This window comes from Palaemon carinicauda, chromosome 44, assembly GCF_036898095.1.
Source record: "Palaemon carinicauda isolate YSFRI2023 chromosome 44, ASM3689809v2, whole genome shotgun sequence".
NCBI lineage: Eukaryota > Metazoa > Arthropoda > Malacostraca > Decapoda > Palaemonidae > Palaemon > Palaemon carinicauda.
The window spans coordinates 9,802,639-9,824,438 of NC_090768.1; the positions used below are offsets into that span (position 1 = coordinate 9,802,639).

The 21,800-nt window shown below is 36.1% G+C and overlaps 1 protein-coding gene across 3 annotated transcripts in view; it reads right to left on the reverse strand.

Moving 5' to 3' along the window:
* Window positions 1-21,800, reverse strand: part of LOC137634273 (uncharacterized) — a 341,636-nt gene that overhangs the window by 99,408 nt on the left and 220,428 nt on the right. Inside the window, exon 1 of one of the 3 annotated variants that reach the window (XM_068366571.1) lies at window positions 11,244-11,273. The exons of the other annotated variants lie outside the window; for them this stretch is intronic. The gene's annotated coding sequence lies outside the window, so the exon portion shown is untranslated. Of the gene's footprint in view, window positions 1-11,243; window positions 11,274-21,800 lie in introns of those variants that run through there. 3 annotated transcript variants of the gene reach the window in all.

The following is a 21,800-nucleotide window of genomic DNA, read 5'->3' on the forward strand; positions in this document are numbered from 1 at the left end:
ACGCCTTCCATAAGAACAAATGTTTGAGCTGATCCATAAAAAACGAAAATTATGTTTTACTTCTTGTCAGTGTATTAAACACAAATAAAATTACCCCCCATTCCACCGTAGGCGTTCGAGTCAACGTCCCCTGTCACCCGCGTATCCTTGAGTTCCCACGCCGTGCCCTTCGCCCGTTGCGAGGGATAAACAAATCCTCAACCTCTGATTCCCCTGTTTTGGTCATGATAGATGTTATTGTTATCGCTGTTGCTGTAGTGGTTATGCAGGATATTCTCTCTCTCTCTCTCTCTCTCTCTCTCTCTCTCTCTCTCTCTCTCTCTCTCTCTCTCTCTCCTTGATGGTTTACTATCACATAATAAAGTAATTTTTTGCTTAGAAACTGAAGTTATACAACCAGTGACGCAGAGCAAATTAAGATAGTTTTTTCTATGAGAAACTGTTACTCAAACATTAATGTTTATTATTGTAGCAGTTGTCTTACTATAAGATAAAATAAAATGATTAACGATTAAAAAAAAAAAAAAAAAAAAAAAGACGTACATCCACTTGCTTCCACGTATAGTGAAAAAAAAAAATCCAAATTGCTTTCAGACTCATTGCAAAATACCTGGACCACCCAAATAGGCGAAAGATTTGAAGGAAAGAGGCAATCTCGGCATTGTTACACCAAGCAATGTTGGAGGTTGGGCGACATGGGAGCCATGGAGGTCGGGGGGGGGGGGGGTGTCCACAGGCAATACCCCATTTTACCTCGACTTTGGAATGGAACAAATGCTACGATATTTTCAGCCAGAAAGTCGTCAGGTTAACGCTCACCAGAGATTAAATTCCAGATGGCGAGTGTTTTTTTAGAGAGACCTTGAATCTGATAAATAAAATACAAATACCTTGGAAGCTTATGTTGTATTAGAGTTCCCTTTTCAAAAAGTTTCAACTTCCGTAGTTCAACCACCAGTAAGGCAGATTATTCCAAAATCTGGTCACAGCTGGAATAAAACTTCTACAATAGAATACAGTAGCCAACAGTATAATATTGAGCCTTATAATAAGTACAGGATGGTAAATTCTTCGAAGGTCGGAATTCAAAGGATGGACAGAATTATAAAAAAGAAAATATGCAATATGCACGAAGAACTAACTGAACGACGGTGCCAGAGATTAATATCTAGATCAGAAATTAGGAATCTGGTAAATGGAAAGACTGATCACCAAATACGTTTAAAAACTTTCTCAATTAGGCAGGTTTCCCCCCCCCCCAAAAAAAAAAATCTGGATGTTAAAGAGCCGCTGTCCTTGACCTACTTACAATCTTACTTTGAAGGTTGTTACGGTTCAACTTCATGTCCCACAATTTGCACCCTGCACAAATTTACTAATTTTACTTTGATCTCTGTTAAGGGTTTCAGCAATCATAGGTCAACAATCCAGAGACGAGAGTGATGCAAAGAAATTAGCATCAGCTGCATATGGAACAAGCTTATTTTCTAGGCCAAACCCCATATCAGGCTTATATAGCATGAATAGTAACGCGAACACCAACTATTATATTCCTATAGTCACTATGGTGGCCATCAACAACTCTCCGTATTATTGCTTTAAAAATTCCACAATGATGCTAATAAAAGACCTACCTAATCCTGTCTCTTACAGTTTAGAATTAAAATCAAAATTAGCCAAGGGTTTCTTGGGCCATGTTCAATCCCAGAATATCACTCACAAATGGGTACCAGTACTTGTATGAGTCAAGAACAGTTGGCGTGGAGAGAGAAACTTTACTTTTTTGGAGTCATACCAATTAAGGGAAAATGTATACAGTACATATACAGAATACACGTGGCGAAAGGGTTTGCGTATCGCCATGAACAGCAAAGCTATACTAGTCATGGTCCCCCATACTAGGTTGGATTGCAGTGCGCAATCAGAAGAAAACTCCCACATCACCAATCTGTACTGCCCAGCGTGGTGATGAAAACTGGCCAAAAACTAGACATGAATTGACATGTCTAAGGCCTTTGTTCTGCAGAGGACTAGAAACGGCTGAATTTATTGTTGCTGTTGTTGGATATATATATATATATATATATATATATATATCATTGATTTTGGTCACAGTTCTATAATAAGCACGAAGTTCGAAGACAATATTATTGAGTAAATATTATTTAAATGACAGAACAGGATATGGCTTACCACATCCTCTCCTTAGTTTATTCGCATCAAACGTATTCTATTTTTTTTTTTCGGGAAGTAATAACTCCCAATGTGTATGAAGCAAGGGGAAAATTATAATTCAATTTCAATCATTCTTTATAAAACCTGTATTATTATCATAAGAATGGCAACCCTAAAGTGCCAAACCGTCGCCTAGATAGATCGACCTTATATTCTTTTTATACAGTTACAAAATAACATAATAATGTGTTGGATACTTTGGAAGACATGTTGAACCTAGGAAGGTTGATTGAATAAGAGCAGAGTTATCATTCCACTGAAATAGAAAAAAAATCAAATAAAAGAGACTTTGCAGGAAACGCTACAATAGGTAGAAACCACCTGCATGTACGGAGGAAGTTATGAAGGATAATGATCACCATCATCTCCTCCTACGCCTATTGACGCAAAGGGCCTCGGTTAGATTTCACCAGACATCTCTATCTTGACCCTTCAATTCAATACTTCTTCCTTCATCATCTCCTATTTCGAGCTTCATAGTCCTAAGCCATGTAAGCCTGGGTCTCCCAACTCTTCTAGTGCCTGTGGAGCCCCGCTGAACGTTTGGTGAATTAATCTCTCTTGGGGAGTACGAAGAGTATGCTCAAACCATCTTCATCTACCCCTCATCATGATCTCATCCACATATGGCACTCGAGTAATCTCACTTATAATTTCATTTCTAATCCTGTCCTGCCAATTAATTCCCAAAATCATTCTCAGGGCTTTGTTCACAAATCTATTAAATCTATTGGATATTGTTTAATTGTCATACCACAACTCACGTCCATATAGTAACACCGACCTCACTAAACTGATATATAATCAGAAGGATGATAGGAACCTATATGTAGGTAAGAATATCTTTTTGCATAAATGCAATAATTTCCCGAGAAAATGAAAACATTAATTAAGATATCCGCATATTTACAATAACATGTTATGCATTGTCTTTACAGCCTTAATACTATCCAAAATGAGTCTCAGTTCAAAACGGAATTATTATATAATAAAATAAGAGCGTGTTTCGGTCTAAGAAAATTACTTGGTCTTCAAAAAAAATTCCTGCGTCTAACAAGAAGGAACGTTAATTTGTTATGAAAGAAATACGTCTTAAGATAAGGTTTGACAATAAGAAGAAAAGTAGCAGGACGATTTTTTTCTTAATTTCTAAGAAAAACAGCAAAACTGAGAGAGTTTACAACTCAAATATAATTTTTGTTTTTCATATTTCTTAGAGGTATAGGAATATCTTTATTGAATGAGGAATATTCTCGATCATACAAGGGATGTATTTAAGTCTCCGTCAAACTGATCAAGGTGAGGGAGAAAAAAAAAATAAATAAATAACTTCACGACTCGGTCGCCGTACGCAGTGAAATTCTTGAAGAATGTAGAACACTCGAGAAGGTGGACGTACAAGAAAACTGAGGTGCAAAAGAAAATCTCAACTCCTTACAAAAAACCTTTGAACTAATAGCATCGGTGACAGGACCGTAAATAATAATTCGTATATAAGTTAGATACTTTCATTTTGAAAGATTTGTGCGCTAACGTGAGTACATTTTTAATATACATTTTTAATATACAGTACTCTCAGAATTAGTGATCATCAATCATATAGAAACCATCAATCTATATATATATATATTTCTATCCCTTGAGATGTATTGCTGGAAATACAAATTTCTGCTCTAGGTCGGAAAGTAAGTTTGTACTATTATTGTTATATTTTATTATCATATAATTATTTTATTATTTTATATTATTTTATTTTTATTGTATTATTATTTTACTATTATTTTATCATCATTTTATCATTATTCTATTTTTATTTTATTATTATGATTATTATTATTATTATTATTGAATATGAAAATTCCTCAAACCAGTATTCACAAATACGTTTACAATAAGTTATTCACTTAACAAGATTCGTGACCTTGTATAGTTGAAAATTATACGTGAAAATAAATTTTGACACCCACTTTGCCTTCCAATATTTGTTTGGATGAAAAGGTTAGCATTCATGAGATGCATCCCACCCTTGAAAGATTCTAGTTCACTTCCAAAATTAAAAACCCACAATAAGTATCATCCAGAAAACTTTTGTCACTATAGTTAAGATAGAAATGGTGCTACCATCAACCTTCATACATTGCATAAAAAGATTGACATGAGAGAGAGAGAGAGAGAGAGAGAGAGAGAGAGAGAGAGAGAGAGAGAGAGAGAGAGAGAGAAATGTCTTACTAAAGCTTTCACAAAGGTGGGTCGAGGGTCTCCCGATTAAACGATAAACAGTTTTGAAAAAGTAGTTGATACTCATAACTAGTCTTTTTCTCTCTTTCTTCACCTTAGCTGTAACCCACAGCAATCGACTAACAATCAACAGCTTAATCAGTTGCTCAGAACAACTGAGGCATACTTGATTTCAAACTCTCGCCATTACATTCCTACTTAATCAAGATTCTGTCACAGGTCACGAAAATAACTGTTGTTTAAATGAACGTGGTGGAGGGGGTGGGGAGGTTGATACCAGCCATACGAGCTGTCACTCCAAGGAAAGAGTCGAAAGTGCTACAGAAAGTTCGAGGCTGCAGTCTCACGTCACGCTTAAACAATAAGGAAGCTACCGGCAAAGATCCCCCATAAAAAAAATCGGCATGACGTCAACAAATACAGCGCCACGAGTGCCTGCTAAGGAAGGGGGATGGGGAGTGGCAAAGGGACATGGTTAGCCAATCAGCTTTTGGCAATAACCTGGAGCCAACGTTTTCGACTAATGGTTAGCTGCTTTACTCTTGCTAACCAATGACAGCTTTGTCTTGTCTCTTTTTCCAAAACCACCGACCAATGAAAACCCACATTGCGTCATCGTCCTACAATCAGGCCATGTACGTTTCGATTAAGGGAAAAAAAAAGAAAAGAGAAAAAAACAAGCAATGAAAATAGCCTTGCAGCCGGATGCCAGCACATTCCCACACAACGCCAAGGAATTGAGAATGGCAATCTCTATGCCAAAACCTGCATTTGCAATATCTGCCGAGATGCCTCTGGCAATGATCTTTAAGCAAGACGTGTCGCCTTATTGTCTCCTGACGAGGATAATTCTTTCATGGCTTATACCTTTTACTTGCGCTCCTATACGACGGTAAGTGTCGCTCGTAACTGCCACGTTGAACTACATAACATTATCAGTCATACTTATCAGTGCCTTTGTCCAAAATATTCCCTTAACATCTTATTCTGCACAAAAAGATGTAACTTAAGAAACTCTCTCTCTCTCTCTCTCTCTCTCTCTCTCTCTCTCATGCACGCGCGCAATGTAATTCCAGTGGATTTTCCAAGCAATTCCCATAGGTGTATCAAGCATAATCCTCGTAAACCCAATGTAAAATTAGACATTAGCAACCAGACAATCTAAACAATATATATCAATTCTCTTGAAAAAAAGATACCTTACCATGTTACCATATTCTGGGAAGCTTAAACAGAAAAGACGACACACCTTTGAAAAGGAAAAAAAAATTGCAAAGAAAGGTAATTCAATGGACAAATTAGATAGCATATCGTTGCACATACAAAGAGTAAGAAAACAAAATTACTTATCTATAACACGATCGGGTCTGCGAGTATCATATAAGTGAGTTATGGATTATGTATAAACAAGTGTTTAAAGGATACACTTCCGAGTTACATATCTAATGACTATACCCAGGATACTACTGGAGTTTTTGTAAAATGTTCTATTATTACGTAACTTAAGAGTTGAAATGACTGAGAAAAACATTGCAGGATTTAAAACTTTATCTCGCATGCTCACAAACCTCACGACGTCGATCCGATCAAATTGGCCTTAACCTTTGCCTTCACAACAATCAATAAATCGAACCTTGAACACAGCCCTCGATAATCGAGTTATGAAGTCAGCACGTTTGTTCCGTTGAAATACAGCCTTCGTCGGTTGAACTTATCGTTCAAATACCTCTAGTTATTCAAGTGGGACAATTGAATATAAAAAACTACATGGGGGCGGGAGCCTCATCCTACAGGAATTTTGCAATGATCGAACGAACACCTAATTTTTGGAACCAAGCACTCCATGGGGAAAAGCAAATGGACCATCATAGTCTTCCAATCAGCGAAGTTAAGCAACAGTGGGTCAAATCGATACTTGAATGGGAGTCGGCTAGAATGCTCGACATCGTCCACATACGCCGATATGTAGTTTAGAACGAGAAAGTAACATCTTCTTGAGCCTTTATCGAAAGGAAAACTGGCATATAATACAAGAGTACATATACATACATACAAACACGCTCACATACACATACATATATATATATATATATATATATATATATATATATATATATATATATATACACATACTGTATATATATATATATATATACACACATACTGTATATATATATATATATATATATATATATACACACACATACTGTATATATAGATATATATATATATATATATATATATATATTATATATATATATATATATAATTTTTTTTAAATTATCAAATATATCCACGACTAATCTTACTCGCTCAAAGCAAAAAATGAACATAACTAATGTATATCGAAAGGCGTTCTGTCTCGCCTCTTGACCTTATCACAAAATCGAAATGAATGCGGTTTGGGAAAGGGGGTAGAAGGAGGTCTATATAGCGCTCGAAAAAGGTTTGGACAATCCAAGGTCGTTCGTTGCCTTAGATGATACGAAAGATAAGGAGGACTGGGGAGTAGGGAAGGACCCCAGATAAGAAAGGCTGCTTGCATGTCTTCCCCCATCAGTTGATACAGTCTGGCCTGTTACGCCGGTCAGAGAGTCTGAAGTTATTTATTAAATCTATGGCGGTTATCGAAATTAATGTTACTGATACCGTCAATGATGACATTATTTATTTATTTATTTATTTATTTATTATTATTATTATTATTATTATTATAGTAGAAAAACATCATAGTACAAATAATCAAAATGATGTCCATTCTACCAATAGTTTCAAAAAAATTCTACGAACATTCATCAACAAAACGCTACACAATTGATAAAAAAAAAAGGGAATTCCCAAAAAGGCTCTTTTTATCTACTCGCTTCGGCACCATAAAATTACTCAATGGTTTTTACTTTGTCTTTATCTTATCGGCGACATCACACGACGGCGAGCCAGGGGGTTCTCGTGTAAACAAATTTCTCAATAACATTCTCTGGCAAGTTGCTTTCTCACGCCAATCTTACATCACATAGAAGACATTAACGAAGATTTAGAAGGGAACGCATTCTCATTGGAAATGGTACCATACCGCTAAAAAACTTGGTGGTAAAAAGTAGCTTGGTTTTATGTGTGTATGTATTTATTTATGTATGTATGTATGTATGTATGTATGTATGTATGTATGTAATTTATGTATGCATGTATGTATAGATAGATAGATGGATATATATATATATATATATATATATATATATATATATATATATATATATATAGATATAGATATAGATATATACTGTTTAACTTTGCATAGCACCCATAATTTGACTTTTCTAATTTCTACAATATTAAGCATGTTACTATTTTGCCTATTAAGAAAATAATGAAACAAATATAGCCATTATTCATAATTAAAACTACTAACGAAGAAACATAGTATAGATACAAAATACAGACGTGACGTCTGATACATTATAAAATCAACCCTTTTAAGACCTCGGAAGGTCATTCAAGAGACTAGACATAGCTAGACATTTTCTTATTTTTTTTCAGACATATTCATTACTTCAAATGGACTTCAAGAAGAAAAGGACCCGGCAATCGCAATCTCCATCCTCATCATGATGCCAATTTAAAAGCACTGAGCATAAGTGCCCTCAGTCGGCACGCTAAAATAATGACCCATTTATTCGGCAAAGTGAAAGACCCTCGCATATATAACATGTCGCATGTAAGTAAGGAACCATTGGGAGGACGAAAAAAAAAGAAAAGAAACATCTATTGCAGATATTTTTTCCATCTGACCACGACTATAGGGCTGCAACTTTGGTGCAAGATGCAGGCAAAAATGGTTATGGATTTTATGCAGCAGTTAATCTAGCTGCATAAGGAAATGATGGACGTACTGGTCGGAGGCAGAATTTGCGGTTTGATTCACCAGTTTACGCTCTACTCGCATTCAAAAAGGGGCAACGATATGGAAAAGTTACACATATATGCATGTACACCCCGAACAATATATATGGTGGCTGATGTGGTAACGTTCCTGACTGGGGCTCGAGTCCCGCTCAAACTCGTTAATTCCTTTGGTCGCTCCAATCTCACTATCCTTGTGAGCTAAGGATGAGAGGTTTGAGGGAGCCTATAGGTCTATCTGGTCAGTCATCAGAAGCCATTGCCTAGCCCTCCTTCGTCCTAGCTTAGGTGGAGAGGGGGCTTAGGCGCTGATCATATGTATATATGGTCAGTCTCTAGGATATTGTCCTGCTTGATAGGGCAATATCACTGTCCCTTGCCTCTGCTATTCATGAGCGGCCTTTAAACCTTTAAGTGTACTACAAGCGTAAATTTACAGCCAATCTCATATGGAAAAATTTCTTCACACTTGGAAACTGGCATATTAATTGCAATCTAAACAAATATGTAATAGGAGAGTTCTTCACAGGAAATTCTTCCATTAAACCTGACCTCAACTTCATTCTTTCAGGTGAGGAGGTTCAACGTGTGACTTTTGGATTCATTCAGGTAAGGAGGTTCAACATTAAACATTTGGGCATTCAGGTAAGGAGGTTCAACATATAACTTTTGGATTCATTCAGGTAAGGAGGTTCAACATGTAACTTTTGGATTCATTCAGGTAAGGAGGTTCAACATATAACTTTTGGATTCACTCAGGTAAGGAGGTTCAACATTTAACTTTTGGATTCATTCAGGTAAGAAGGTTCAACATTTAACTTTTGGATTCATTCAGGTAAGAAGGTTCAACATATAACTTTTGGATTCATTCAGGTAAGGAGGTTCAACATGTAACTTTTGGATTCATTCAGGTAAGGAGGTTCAACATATAACTTTTGGATTCACTCAGGTAAGGAGGTTCAACATATAACTTTTGGATTATTCAGGTAAGGAGGTTCAACATATAACTTTTGGATTCACTCAGATAAGGAGGTTCAACATTTAACTTTTGGATTCATTCAGGGAAGAAGGTTCAACATTTAACTTTTGGATTCATTCAGGTAAGGAGGTTCAACATATAACTTTTGGATTCATTCAGGTAAGGAGTTTCAACATGTAACTTTTGGATTCATTCAGGTAAGGAGGTTCAACATATAACTTTTGGGTTCACTCAGGTAAGGAGGTTCAACATATAACTTTTGGATTCATTCAGGTAAGAAGGTTCAACATTTAACTTTTGGATTCATTCAGGTAAGAAGGTTCAACATATAACTTTTGGATTCATTCAGGTAAGGAGGTTCAACATGTAACTTTTGGATTCATTCAGGTAAGGAGGTTCAACATATAACTTTTGGATTCACTCAGGTAAGGAGGTTCAACATATAACTTTTGGATTATTCAGGTAAGGAGGTTCAACATATAACTTTTGGATTCACTCAGATAAGGAGGTTCAACATTTAACTTTTGGATTCATTCAGGGAAGAAGGTTCAACATTTAACTTTTGGATTCATTCAGGTAAGGAGGTTCAACATATAACTTTTGGATTCATTCAGGTAAGGAGTTTCAACATGTAACTTTTGGATTCATTCAGGTAAGGAGGTTCAACATATAACTTTTGGGTTCACTCAGGTAAGGAGGTTCAACATTTAACTTTTGGATTCATTCAGGTAAGAAGGTTCAACATTTAACTTTTGGATTCATTCAGGTAAGGAGTTTCAACATTGAACTTTTGGATTCATTCAGGTAAGGAGGTTCAACATATAACTTCTGGATTCATTCAGGTAAGAAGGTTCAACATTTGACTTTTGGATTCAATCAGGTCAGGAGGTTCAACATATAACTTTTGGATTCACTCAGGTAAGGAGGTTCAACATATAACTTTTGGATTCATTCAGGGAAGAAGGTTCAACATTTAACTTTTGGATTCATTCAGGTAAGGAGGTTCAACATATAACTTTTGGATTCATTCAGGTAAGAAGGTTCAACATATAACTTTTGCATTCATTCAGGTAAGGAGTTTCAACATTGAACTTTTGGATTCATTCAGGTAAGGAGGTTCAACATATAACTTCTGGATTTATTCAAGAAGGTTCAACTTTTAACTTTTGGATTCATTCAGGCAAGGAGGTTCAACATATAACTTTTGGATTCATTCAGGTAAGAAGGTTCAACATTTAACTTTTGGATTCAATCAGGTCAGGAGGTTCAACATATAACTTTTGAATTTACTCAGGTAAGGAGGTTCAACATATAACTTTTGAATTTACTCAGGTAAGGAGGTTCAACATATAACTTTTGGTAAACATGAGACATTATTCAAGTCCTTCAACGTAAATCACATTCAGTAAACAAGATTATTATAATCTTTATGTTGTCACATACAGTTAGATTAATTCGATGCATTCCAATGACTCACTCCATTTCGAAAGTCAATTTTATTCTTATGCATTTTCTTACCCCTCTTCACAATGTTACGATTCAAGGACATGAAAATTAATATCGGTGATGCTAATTACCTACAATTTTTTTCTCACTGTAAATAGAATTTAACAGACAACTCATATCAACTTAGTGAAAATGTACAATCTTGTCCGATTTCACAATTACTTTGTATATTATCTCAAAGCGTTGAAAGTAACTAATGGTTTATTTGAGTAATCTTTAAAACGCTTTCAAAAGACTAAAATTACAGCCAGATCTTTGCTCAGACTGCATCTATAACAAGCAAAACGCTTCTAAAAGACTAAAATCACTGTCAGGTCTTTGCTCAGTAAGCTTCTATAACATTTAAAAAGCTTCCAGAAGACTTAAATGATTAGAGAATACTCACATGGACGAAACATAATTCATCGAAAAGCCGTCATACCTGAAACGATAAAATACGAAACATAAACATATGAAAACAGGAAACAAGAGCAAAATTCACTATTCTCATTCAAGTAAATTTATGAGCCAATACATAAAAAAAGTAATGTGCTCTAATATATTTACATACTTCAGCTAAAGTATACATCAACGGTATGTGTGTATATATATATATATATATATATATATATATATATATATATATATATATATATATACATATATATGTGTGTGTGTGGGCATGTTCAAACCCATGACAGCAAAATTCTAATAGTCTAATATAAAGGAAGATATGGATCTAGCTTTAGAAAGCAAAAGGTTATATTACATAAATATGGAAATTACGGTCTGCTCTTTAAACATGCAAAAGAAGTGCACGAAAGAAACCTTAATAAGTTATCAGTTAATATGACTTTACTAATGCTAAAGCTTAAGGTTCCAAGGAAAAAATTCAATAAATTGCACCCCTTAATCAGAGGAGAGTTCTTCCTGAGCATACGTGAGACGATTGAAATAACTGGCGTCTTTTCCTTGAAGCGATGCATTCTATTCGACCTTCCGAGAAACCTGAACTTGAACTCTTCATTAGATTTAATGACATTAGATAATGACTCGTATTCCTACCCATTTGGTCGACTACGTTTGATTCTTTTATTACTGTTATTTCCTCAAATCACGTTCAGGCGAAGAGAAATCTCCAGAAATGTTATAATGTATGTGAATATTAATGCTTGATACATCACTTACACTGTTAGCCTTCAAAAATATATTAAGGAATCCGAGTATTATTAAGATCTACTACGAGATTAGAATAAAGGATACATTGAACAGCCACGAAACAAGTTTCATGTTAGGGAAGACATCAATTCAAAATATGACCTATTCAAAATAAGCCGCTGGCATGGTATATGGCCTGTCAATCAATGGCATGGGCATTTCTTTTCCCAAGCAATAAAGACTGTTCTCAAACACGAAAAAAATTAAGACTTAAAAATGATCAGGTGATATCGTTAAAGCTAACATCCATAACCAAAAATTTACTTGCGTATAATGTAGCCCGGGTGATTCTCAAATTTCCTTTGTATTTTGTATCATGATTCCTACAAGACTCCATGTTGCTTATCTGGACCTTGTCACAGATATGTGTAGTAAAGGTAAGAACGAACTAAACGCTATGTCCCCTATTCAACTCCCTTGGGCAATAATATAAAATCAACTCAGACCCTGGAAAGAGGAATTCGAACAACGGTAGTTGCCTCGGAGAGAACCTCCACCCCATACCATTTGTAACAGGCCACTTCGCTTCCTTCCTTCGATTCGCCAGTTTCTTGACGGTAATGCCTGGAGCCTCCCTAAGCTTCAAAAATCACACACAACCGCTTTCAGTCACGTAGCATACTACAACTACTGAAGAAGGCACGGTCGGAGATAAATACATAACACGCACGGGGACTTGGATACTCTACTATGCAAAACAATTTTTTCCTGAAAAAAAAAAACATTCCCAACCAAAATAAAACTTCTCTCTCTCTCTCTCTCTCTCTCTCTCTCTCTCTCTCTCTCTCTCTCTCTAAATATAAAGCATTTCATAGTTTAGACAGCTACACCACTTTACAACAGCAAATTTTCCTCCAGTACTGTCATCTTCCACAGCAAGAAAAAACAAAAAAATATAAGCTCAAATACCCACTCATGCATTCTCAGATGAGTTGTCACTGACGGGGGACTGAATATTCTACCTCAACAGAGAATAATGGTAAAGTGAAACACGACCGAGAGACATCAAATGACTCACTGGTCCTTCTCCCATATCACCGATCGTCGAAAAGTGTCTGTGGCACTTGAGTACGAAAATGAACCTTTCAAAATTGACAGCTTATTAATTTGACGATTATCACTGAAGTGATAGGAATCTTTCTCATGATTACTTCTGTCATACGATAACGATTTAAAATATTTGCCAGAATTCAGATAATTCCACGTGACAGCAGTCAGGATAAAATTAATTGAATGAGTGTTCAAAGTCCCTTGGAATATGGTGAAGTAATAAAAAACACATTCAAACATTAATCGGTCATACTACTGACTAGACACGTTCACTTACGACAATACAGCATTGACACACAAACTGCTCGCTCTCTCTCTCTCTCTCTCTCTCTCTCTCTCTCTCTCTCCTTTGTTTTTTTAAGGGCTATCATTACTGCTGAAGTTTTGACAGAATCAAAAGCTTTCTCATAGTCTATACATGCCATACACAAATATATATACATACACATACACACACACACACATATATATATATATATATATATATGTATATATATACATTTTATATATATTATATATATATTATATATATATATATATATATATATTACACGATCATGAAACGTCAGAAACAGGCTACTGAATTATAACAAAACCAAAGCATGATCAGACGTCCCAACTGGAGAACCAACTTTTCTTGCAAAACACTAGGGGAGTCAGTGTATACTAAGTCCAGGCAGTTAGTTACCAGACCTACGACTAGCTTCACTTATGATTAGCTCACAGCCTGATTTAGAGCCATGACGATCAATAGAATAAACAGAATCTAACTATTCCCAACGATGAGCATTGAAATTCCCAACAAACACAAAAGGGGCCTTCCTATCATCATGCATCTTACCCATAATGGCAAGAGGATAATCGAAGATGAAATCATCCAAGGCTGGATTCCGATAGATCGAACACAAATAAAATCTGTTTTGCATGCCACAAACTACTATGACCCGAGTTTCACAATATCCACACTAATAGCAGGGACTTATGAGAAGCAGGGTACTCAGTTTTGGTATACATTCCCATTGCCCTTGCCCTAGGAATGTTGTCCAGTTTTAAATTATAGATTTCTTAAAACTAGAGGCAAAACTGCTAAACACGACTGTTTGTGTTTGGCACAAAATGTTCATCCATGGTAGAATGTAGCAGCTAGGAACTTTTTATTTCTTATCTATATAAAATATATTCCTTTCTTAGAGGAACCGGTTATCTTTGAATATATATATATATATATATATATACATACACACATACATACATACATACATACATACATATATATACACACACACACATATATATATATATATATATAGAGAGAGAGAGAGAGAGAGAGAGAGAGAGTATATACATACATAAATATATATATATATAGAGAGAGAGAGAGAGAGAGAGAGAGAGAGAGAAATGGGGGGCCTGGTGGTAGCTTCAACCACGGTAAGAATTATTCTTCCAAACCCGAGAGCCAAAGCATTTAGCCCAGAATGTTACGCTTCCCCGGGCTCAGGCAGTGTTTGCCGTCATAAAAAATACCTCAGACCCGACCAAACAAAAATGCTTTCACGTGTCGCTAACTCACTTGGAAAAACTTTCTTTTCCCTTCCTTAAGGTATGCAGTTCAAGAGAATATTGTATAGAGCTAAAGCATTCTCTTTGCAGTTCCTCTGAAATCCTTTCATAATACTATATTGCATATCTTACACATTTCACACACACACACACACACACACACCACGCATATATAGTATATATATATTCAACGGAAGTAAACACTTTTTGCTATAACGGAGCATGGCCAATTCAGCAAAATAAAGTTGTATTAAATTGATAAATAATTGGAAAGCTAACGGCTTCAATGACTAAATACCCCACCCTTTAGTCCCCTTACACATCAGTATGACTAGAAACCTCATCGCATATTAAAACCAAAGAACAAGAACTGCAATCTCTACAGCAGTATATTGCACGAATAAATTGCAGGCATTCACAAATCCATAGGTTTGCTCACACCTCTTACGCAACGCTGCAAGTAGTTTATTACTGTCATTCTTCAGAGGAAAAACCTGTTTGTCCTTTTACATGCAAGATGGACATAGCTCCCGTGCGGACGAACATGAGCTGAGAACACGAGAGCAGGCCATTTTATACTTACAGATGGATACATATAAAGGTTTTGAAGGTCGTTCATGAATGGGCAGAGGTAAGGGACAGTGACATCGCCCTAGCAAGCACGACAATGAGTAGTAAAAGAGTTTCTTTTAACTTAATGAGACAATCAATACAAATATGTCGATTCAAGTAACCATTCTTTAATTATCAATAACTTCATAATATCAAAATTTTTGAATCAATCTAAATTAAAAGCAAACCGTGGACCTCGGGTAAGAATGCTGCATTTTCCTTAATTGGGGAAATACCCCGTAACAACAAAATCATTTACAATATTTTTTGTGATAATTTCTCACGTCCACTTATAATAATGTGAGATTTTTTCCTGAAATGGTATTTGGAAACAATGGCTTTATAATTTAGGGTGACATTAATAATATAAGATGGCTTAAAGGACGTAAGGGGGAAAACAATGAGCGATAATTCTAAACATACGGATGAAGATAAAAAAAAAACCATAGGATGATAATCAAAGAAACAACCAATACATACTAATACAGATGCAGGTTAAATTTAAAGAATTCTAATAAATAGAATAAAACTACCATTACTTACATGAAATTAACTTTCTATATCACGCAAATGAATCCTTGACCTAAAAATATGCCTATTCATAACATTAAACAAAATAACGTTGTATTGACTTTCGAAATTCCTGATCTTTCTGTTCTTTTAACCATTCGGAAGCTTTCACGTTGCCAAAAACATGTTCGGCATAAAACAGCGATAAATCTGTAAGCAGTAACTTGCACAGCATCCAAATGGACCCTATCACAAACAACACTAAGGATGCAATCTCTTGACAAACGGAGTTACCGATGGCATGCCATTATGTAATTATAAGTGACGCAGGTTATTACCAGCTACTAATGCGAGAGATAATACATCCTAGGAATCTGGTTCTGTGGCAAAAAACATCTTCTTCGTCTCCTCCCTGTCAGGTTATTTTTTAAGAAACTTACCTTGAACGCTTTGAGAAGAACTCAAAACTAATGAACAAATATGAAACATCAAGTTGAGAAAATTTTATAAGGACAATAAAGATTTAATGTTATTGGTGTGACACCAAGGTAAAAGGATACACAATCATATTGACAATTAAAGGAAAATTACTAGCTCGTTAAATTTTTATTTTTTCCTAAAAGATTCCTTCTTTACTTCACTCTTAGATATGATACATATACCATGCATGCTCCATTGCACATAAAATTCGTGTACGAGTGTAACATACAAATAAAAGAAGAGAGGACGAAGAAACACATTCCAGCCCTAGAAAAAGATATACTGAATAATAGGTACCGAAACCCATATTACAAAGAAAAAAACCACTGCATTATACTATTCCCGCACCCCTTTTTCTCTCTCAGCCACACCTAAACCGTCTCCTGACCGGTGTGACGTCACTCATCTCTAAAAAGGAATAATAACATCATTCACATTCTAACAATGCCTCTCTCTCTCTCTCTCTCTCTCTCTCCTCTCTCTCTCTATGTGAATGCAAATCCCTAATCTATCACATGACCGACATGACTTTACGTTGTCTTTAAGAAAGTAACACTGACAACATAATGATTTCGACATTTTATCCCTCTCCCAGTCTTAAGAACAGACGTAAAAAAAGTGGGTATGTGTATCCTTATTTTCTTTCCAATTCATTCTCACATCGTCATTGTATGGGGTGAATCATGTAGCTGGTCACCGTGCCAGAGGAATTCGTCACACTGTTACATTTTTTTTTTGTTCTACGAAATGAAACTTGAATATGTAACGAAGTTCGTCACGGGGAGTCCCAACCACCAATCGAGGGACGTGTGGCAGGACAGGTATTACTCGTACAAGTTTTTCTAAGGGATTTTCCACCACGAGAGAGAGAGAGAGAGAGAGAGAGAGAGAGAGAGAGAGTTTCTAAGAGATTTTCCACCACGAGAGAGAGAGAGAGAGTGAGTTTTTCTAAGAGATTTTCCACCACGAGAGAGAGAGAGAGAGAGAGAGAGAGAGAGTTTTTCTAAGAGATTTTCCACCACGAGAGAGAGAGAGAGAGAGAGAGAGAGAGAGTTTCTAAGAGATTTTCCACCACGAGAGAGAGAGAGAGAGAGAGAGAGAGAGTTTCTAAGAGATTTTCCACCACGAGAAGAGAGAGAGAGAGTGAGTTTTTCTAAGAGATTTTCCACCACGAGAGAGAGAGAGAGAGAGAGAGAGAGTTTTTCTAAGAGATTTTCCACCACGAGAGAGAGAGAGAGAGAGAGAGAGAGAGAGTTTCTAAGAGATTTTCCACCACGAGGAGAGAGAGAGAGAGTGAGTTTTTCTAAGAGATTTTCCACCACGAGAGAGAGAGAGAGAGAGAGAGAGAGAGAGAGTTTTTCTAAGAGATTTTCCACCACGAGAGAGAGAGAGAGAGAGAGAGTTTTTCTAAGGGATTTTCCACCACGAGAGAGAGAGAGAGAGAGAGAGAGAGAGTTTCTAAGGGATTTTCCACCACAAGAGAGAGAGAGAGAGAGAGAGAGAGAGAGAGAGAGTTTTTCTAAGGGATTTTCCACCACGAGAGAGAGAGAGAGAGAGAGAGAGTTTCTAAGGGATTTTCCACCACGAGAGAGAGAGAGAGAGAGAGAGAGAGAGAGAGTTTTTCTAAGGGATTTTCCACCACGAGAGAGAGAGAGAGAGAGAGAGAGAGAGAGAGGTTTTTCTAAGGGATTTTCCACCACGAGAGAGAGAGAGAGAGAGAGAGAGAATTCAAAACGTTTCCCTACAAATAACTTGTGCGTTATGTTGAACATTACTTGAACTGGTGACTGAAATCTCTGACGTCTCAGATACATCGTAGGATCACAGAAGTAACCCAATTGACCAGTGACAAACATCAGGAATAATTTACCAGGGGATACCCCGGAAATGGCCAGGTCGTTTCGTTTGGTATATGCGAGGGAAGAACAGAGCTAACTACATGTAAAGGATTCTTGTGGTCCTGAATGGGATGGATGGCTGCAAAATTTAGAAGATGTGATGGCAAGATTTGACACTAAACTTTATTCTTTGCGGATTGTAGAAGGGAAATGCCTTTCATGGTCATGCTGGACTTGGAGCAGTTTCATGGTACCATTAACTTGTGTGAGTGGATTACAGAAAATAGATATTAAAAGAGAGAAAAATAGTGAAGTGCTGTAAAATCAGTAACAATGAAGGGAAACTTACTATTTCCTTGAGAGAGAGAGAGAGAGAGAGGGGAGGAGAGAGAGAGAGAGAGAGAGTGTTTGAATTAACTCTAAAAATTTCCTGTTGAAAAGAAGTTGAAACTGTCAACCATGTCGATGTGTATAAGGTATCTCAACACCAGGATAACAGGTTAACGATTCTTGATGAAACTTTCCAGATATATTTACTGGTTGATCATCTCGAGATGATCCACTTTGAAAATGTATTAAGTCAGGACTGACAATTTGTTATCAAAACCATATGGCCTTCGATAAAACATGGATTTTTTTCCTTGGGTTTAAAAGCTATAAAGTTGCCTATATTCCCTATAATTTGTATATTATTATTATTATTATTATTATTATTATTATTATTATTATTATTATTATTATAGCCTATTGCAAAAAAAAAAAAAAACATAAAAAACAAAGAAAACAAAATATTAACCTATGATACGAGAATTATACAATGCTACACTATAGAAATGTATTTGCATCGTGTTCGAAGTTCCAAAGGTTAAACCATTCAACTACTTGACAATGAATATTCCATAACTCGGTAACAAGGAACAAAATTTCCAGAAACCACGTATGAATAATTATGGTTTTCAACGAAACATAAACGAAAAATAAACTCGAACACGACATCGTGGCTTTGCTCGGGGAAAAAAAAAATATGACAAAAATACCCTCGTAATCACAGGGCAGGGCAACTAAGAACCTTGAATTTCCCGAACAATTGTTCAAAGCTACTGACATACTTTGAACGTCTATCGCATTTGATGAAATTCTATCGAAGATGTCAAAATATTTTATGTACACACACACACACACACACACACACACACATATTGTCGATCTTTTGATTCTTTAATTGCACAAAAAAAAAAAAAACCGACAAGAATGTGGAGAGGATCTCCTGATCTTGGTGGTTGAATCTGCAAATGCTTTTCTGTTGAACAAGTTCATATAAGCCTTGTTTCATAGTTTATGTGACAACTATTTCAAGAGTGTTGTTGATCTTCATAGATCTTATATAATTTCTTTTTTCAATATTTCTCATATAAAGCCTTTTTGTTATATGACTATTTCTTTTCCGTGGTGATATGCTTTCTTTAAGCCCCTTGGCTTGTTTCGTAGTACTTTTCCAACTAGGGTTGTAGCTTTGATAATAATAATAATAATAATAATAATAATAATAATAATAATAATAATAATAATAATAATATAACGATATGTTTGTTAGTAGTAATATTACGAATCAAAACCAATTAGTATTTAACCTTGAAATCCAACCTTCACACGAAAAGGAGAGGAAAAGACGGCAACACCGCAGGGGAGGAAGAAAGGGAGGCTGCTTATGAAAGGAAACTCCGTCTAATACAGTATGGGAGGTAAGAGGCATCTATGGTTGCTCACAGAGGCAAAGGGAGAGGATGCTAAGAAGCAAGTGGCCTAATTCAACCAAATGAAAGCGCAGAAAGAGAAATTCCTTTCTCACGATGAAGTCCAGAGCAGTTATTTGAAGTAAAACTACATCTCTGGACCTCATACGTAAAATAACAAATTGCCCAACAGACTACTTTATAAAATGGGAAGTTGGAAGTGTATAAATACCTTGTCTATCTTTATTTGCTCGCCAGATCACAAAAATATTTATAATCGATGCCTGTTAACTACTTGGAGAGAGCGTACCCAAAACAGATCTACCAAATGCTACTTCATAGGTGTTCACAGTTCTAAAATAATACCTTTTTGTAAAGGTGTTCTCTCTCTCTCTCTCTCTCTCTCTCTCTCTCTCTCTCGTACAGATATGAAAGCAATTCAAAGGAGCGTTCAAGTAGTTACCAATGTTCATAACTTATTCTATCAGGAACAATTAAACATAAGGTATAATAAAGAAATTATATTAGAGCACTTACTTCGGCCATCGTAAATTCAATGCCATTCACTCCTTTCTTTTTTAGATCAGACCCACCCAGGGTAAACGCATTAATCACTAGGGGGTAACAACACAGCTCTTTAAGGGATAAAATGAACAGGTTATGACCGAGGGACTTGTAGTATACGTTCGTCTAAATGTATCACATGTGCAGGCAACACTATCAGATTAAAATGATATTTACCAAGATTTATTGATGAAATATAATGACGTCGGTACAACAGGACATTTACTGGTAATGGCCCTAACAAGCCATTTATTGGAACAGGATCAGACACTAAGCCACAGATGCCTTGTCATCATAGCAGGAAAACAGGCGACAGAGGCTCATTTGAGATGCACTATTTATTCAAGGCAGGGCATCTACTGTTATTGACAAATATAAATGGTATTGAGATAAGAAAAGCCATGCAAGCTTTCAATGTGCAAAATGGGTAGACTGCCAAGGAGTAGTTTCAACTATTTGGCTTACTACCATCATGCCCACTAAAAAGAGGCCACATTTAGGGTTGTCCAACCTTCTACCCAGCCTCCTCTCTCTCTCTCTCCCTTCTCGCGCGCGCACTCAAAATCCCTTACCGAGCTACGTGACAGAACCCAGTCTCTCTCTCTCTCTCTCTCTCTCCTCTCTCTCTCTCTCTCTCAAACTAAGTACTTTATATGTTAATGCTAAAGTATTTAGACATACACGCACACGCTAAGTATACAGACGTTTCACTATATTTAAAACCAACACACATAATATATATTACATATATAATATAATATACTGTACACACGCATGCTTACAGTATATATATATATATATATATATATTGTGTGTGTGTGTGGTTATGTATGTGTATAGTAAGCAGTGTGAAAAGTGAACTGAAATCCTACACACATAGAATTGAATTACTTTTTTTAAGTATATGTACACCCCATGTTAACTACACAATTATCAAATTCACTCTCACTAAATACTAAATAGCCTCACTCCCGAGATAAGTTCAACCGTTACTTCTCAGTGTACCGTACACCCATGACCTCGCCTGACCCCTACATACTTTTCCTAGTGAGGTCGCAAGTAATTTATTTTTTATCATTGCTGAAACAATAAACAACACGATTAATGTGCCATACATAATTCATAAATTATAGAAAAGACTATAACCCAAACTCTCTCTCTCTCTCTCTCTCTCTCTCTCTCTCTCTCTCTCTCTCTCTCTCTATAAACCACACGCACCACAAACATCAACAAGTAACCCCCCCAAAACCACCATTTAACCAGACTGGTAGATATATCCATTATTCCTTCTTCAAATTCCTTATGTTGGATTTTTTTTCTGTAATTCCAGTATCTCAGCCAAAGGGAAATAGCAAGACCTATCCCATTAAATTGGATTTTACATGTTCCGTTGCC